This window comes from Adiantum capillus-veneris, chromosome 23, assembly GCF_014529385.1.
Source record: "Adiantum capillus-veneris isolate H3 chromosome 23, ASM1452938v2, whole genome shotgun sequence".
Taxonomy (NCBI): Eukaryota; Viridiplantae; Streptophyta; class Polypodiopsida; order Polypodiales; family Pteridaceae; genus Adiantum; species Adiantum capillus-veneris.
Genome location: NC_140953.1, coordinates 55,807,334 through 55,811,912, shown reverse-complemented (window position 1 = coordinate 55,811,912; position 4,579 = coordinate 55,807,334).

The following is a 4,579-nucleotide window of genomic DNA, read 5'->3' as shown; positions in this document are numbered from 1 at the left end:
CTCCTCTTCTGTATTTTCTTAAACTTCCACAATGCCTGCGATCGAACCATTTTACCGTCTACATAGTGATAAGTGAAACATTTGTTATTTATTATTATTTTTGTAAAGAGTAAAAACAACAGCAATGGAAGCGATCAGTAAATCCTAAGTGTAGACCAAGATGAAGGTGAAAGCATCAAAAGCTTCTGACAACATAGGTAGTAATCGTGATCCAAAAGTTGACGGTCAATTTGGTGAGTTGTATTGAAAAGTTTGGATATGGTGCTCAGCTTAGTTACCACTGATCATCCACAGATTGATCAGCGGTATACGGAATTCTTCAAGAAAGTAATCGTGATCCAAAAGTTGACGGTCAATTTGGCGAGTTGTATTGAAAAGTTTGGATATGGTGCTCAGCCTAGTTACCATTGATCATCCACAGATTGATCAGCGGTATACGGGGTGCTTCAAGATATATGCATTAAGCATATGTAACTGAGGGATCGTGATTACGAGCACACAATGAATTCTCATTCCAGTGCAACTCAATTCCAGTACTGCTTTTGTTGAAACTCCAAGACTGCCAAGTGAAGTTGCTCTTGCAATTGCTAGCAACAAAGGAATTCCAGCACTGCCATTTTGCAGAGCGCATTTATTGGTCCTCAATTTTGTCCACAAGGAAGACCCGATGTTGCACTAATAAGCCTGGTGCTTTCAGTTTTTCCATTCAGAAATCAAGGAGTTGCTGTGCAAGTCCATTGTTTGGTTTACACGCCTTAGGGTGGACACTCTCACAAAAATTGAGGTGTCTCAAGATTTAGAAATTTTCTCATGTAGGAAAACGGAGTCTTTTTCAGTGTTTTTCATACGATGCATAACATCATGAGCTTTTGCTCGAGAGGCACAGCATACCTAGCGAGGTACGATTGGGGGCAGCGGACCGCTGGCCCGATGGGGGCAGGGGACCACCAGCCCTCCCATGGGGCCGGCGGTTCCCTGGCCCAAATCGTACCTAGCTAGGTATGCGGTGCCTCCCTCCCAAAAGCTCATGATGGTGAGGTAAGTCACAATGTGGGAATTATTGTGAAAATTTGTCCAAAACTTCTTGTGTTAATTCCAGCCCGGAACGGACGTGGGCATACGGCCGCATGCCACCTTGGAATGTGTCCAGCGCTCAAAGAAAAACATGCGCTCAAAGATTGTTCACACCAATGGGCGCTTTAAACACCTGCTCGCGCAATCTAAATTAAATAATAAAGGAACTCTCTCTTATTTAGTAAATGTCGTGCCAACTTACCTAATGGCACCGGTGGTGCGCGCGCACACACACAGCACATACAGATGCATGCTTTGACGAGCGTGACTAAGCGGCCATGCAAGCGCCAGCTTTTGGCCATTTTCTAAACCATAAAGGCGAGCGATATGTATTAGAAAAACAAAGAAAACTTACAGCGAGAGAAAGATACACGGCACAATGGCCCAAACTAGGGAGGCAAAAGACAATGGGACATGGACTCTCGATTCCCGCTTTGGGGAGGGTGGGCCAATTTTGAAACCCTTTCCGATGGCCGTTCCAAAGTGGCGCATTTATTGGTCCTCAACTTTGTCCACCTCCCCCAATGTTGCATTAAGGCCCAGTTTAGACCCCGCAAGGGGTGCTTTCCTTTTCCACTCAGAATTGCAGTAGATGATGCACAAGTCCATTGTCTAGTGCACACACCATAGCTCGCCAAGGGTGGACTCTCTCACAAAAAGTGATGTGTGTCAGGTTCTCTCTCCACCCAATTGGTTGAGAAGGGAGTCTCTCAGCCATGGGTGGCCTTCCATCCCATGACACACTCACCAACAGTTGGGCACATCTCAGCATGCCACCTCAGAATGTGGGCAGCAAGGGAATGCGCAATTTGAATGGCTACTTCAAAGGCGTCTCCTTCCATTGGTCCAACTCAGCAAGAATCATGTGCACAACAACAGTCTAAACTCAGCCTAAGGCTATTTACACACCAATGGGCAGGCACCCACCCTTCCTTTGGCGTGCTTTACACATCTGCTTGCCCAATCTAAATTAAATATTATATGAATTCTCTCTTTTCCACGCACAACTTATTGTTTGCGTCCACTCCATATTTTTGCCGTGATGCGAGTTCCACCTTCACCCAACGATGGACAGGGGAGTTAGGTTGCCCCTCGCCTTGGGTGCCTCATTTTGCAAGCAAATCCTTGCCTCTTTGGGGTCCACATCAGCATGCCGGAGTTTGATAGGGGAGATCGGCATGGCACACGTGGCGGCGGCCACAGTGGCCTTGACGTCAGATTTCTAGTCAGATGATAGGTGTAGCCACTAGCTTCATCCAGAAAGAGGCTTGTGAGTGGCAGAGAGAGGCTTGTGTTGAGTTATCGGTGTTTGGATCAGTAGGTCGTAGTTCAATGCACATGAATCTAACAGGGAACCAATCAGACATATCTAAAACACTATGGATGAGTGCACCAATCTGTGGTTGGATCATGGACAGGATGTGTTCCATAGTTCATTATCTTGGAGTATTATCTTTTGGATGTGATGTGTTCATCACAGTTCACGAATGGAAATTCTTGGACGTAGTGTGGTTGATTGTTCAAATTTTCTACAAAGGCAACTGATGCTCAAGATGGCATTATTCTTAGGTACAAAGTTGAGGGTAGCAAAGTCGAGGTGTATTGTCATAAAATCTGATATCTAACTAACCCAAATGATTTTCTCATATTGAACTGATCATTTAATGTGGGAAAATAAACGAGAACAAGAGTTAGAATATAGACATGTGCTTTTAGATTTATCTTAGCACAGGACCAAAGGCAATGGGTCCAACTGGAAAATTGTTTAGCAAAGAGCAATGCCAGCTAATGGAGCTTAAAAGACCTTAGGGTTAGCTTCATTAAAGACCTCTAAAGGTTAATGTTAAAAGTCCTTAGACCTAGGACCTTAGGCAAGATAGGGATGACCTTGAGGTGGGAATCCGGTCCAAGGTTGTCGCGCTTGCTGGGCTAAGGTGCTTGAGGTGCTTTTCGTGCTTGCTGACTAAGGGGCTTGAGGTACCTACCATGCTTATGGGACTAGGGGCTTGAGGAGTTTGAAGTCAACCAAGTCCTATAAAGAGGGGGGCGAGCCTACAAGCTAGTGGCATGAGAGAGTGCGCGCGCGCGCACACACACACCCCCCTCACTCAAGGCAAGCCCAAGACACAAGAGGAAACAAGGACACATGTCAACTTACTCCCCATGTTTCCCTCATGGAGTGTTTGAATCCTATTGGCTAGGCTTTATCTACTAGGTATTATCAAGTCCTCTCTCTCAAAGGGGTAAGGAGGACACTTGTCCAAAGACTGCCCATGTTGCTTGAAATGCATTCTGCACGTGATTGGCTAGGCTTAGAGGGGTCCGATGAGCTTCAAGCTTGAGCTACAAGGAGGGGTCGACCAAAGCAAGCAAGGGGATACTCCCTCTCATACACACTCACTTTCTCTCATTCTCACTTGGTGAAAGTGCAAGAGTTCATCTCCTTCTCCAAGCTTGAGAAGTTGAGAGCCTACACCAACACTCTTGGCTATGGAATGCAAATTCAATCAAGGGCCATGCTTCAATGCTATGCTAGCCATCTTCTTCATTTTCATTACTATGCTACTATGCTATGCTAAGCTCTATGAGTAATGGTATGAGAGGACACTTGTTTGTTACTTCTTCTTCAACTAGCTCTCTCTCCACCTTTGAAGGTGTTTGAGGTCTTGGGATTGAGGCCGGGGACAAGTTAATGCTTTGGTAAGATAGTTAAGGACATAATCTTGGTGCATGAAGCTTTCCATCTTCATTGCACCAAAGAGGTCTCAAGGAACACAAATCTTGTATTGTATCAAGTCTCTCTACATGGGAGAATCTATAATACAAAATCCTTTTGGAGGGGGGACCAACTCCAAGTAAATCCTGTCCTCAATTGTTGTCAAATTTCTCTCTCTCTCTCTCTCTCTCTCTCTCTCTCTCTCTCTCTCTCTTTCAAGTATTGTTCATGCCAAGCTAATTGGGTGCAATGTTCATTTTTCTACTTTCAATAAAGTACTCTTCTTATGCTCCTTAAAAAATCCTCTTAAAGAAAATGTTCACTTTGGTTATTTAAACTCCGCTACTATCCACGTCATAGTCCTATTCCATTACATTGGTATCAGAGCTATTGGTTTCTCTTTTCTTGTTTAAGAAGAGAGGTCCTTAAGTCGTCCATGAAAGGTGACCTGTTCATTGCAAGAGGGTACATGGGACATGGATCTATTATCTTGGTTGAAAAGGACTCAGTTCGAGGTACACCGTTGGGAACTATAGACTTAATCATGGAGTCTCTCGGGGCTTGCCTTTGGCTTAACCATTATTGAGCTACTAGCAAGCTCAACAAGAGCTATAATCAATCGAGCAATGTTAGACCCTCTCCACTACTCTTTGCAATCAATAGTCTCTAAACCATGGGTGTGGCTGCTTGAGAGCTAATTTTCAAAGGTGAAGAGTAGAAAGTAAGGTTTTTGAGGGTATCAAAGCACAAAGTAGCATATACATAAGTTTAGTTAACATGGCTGACAAT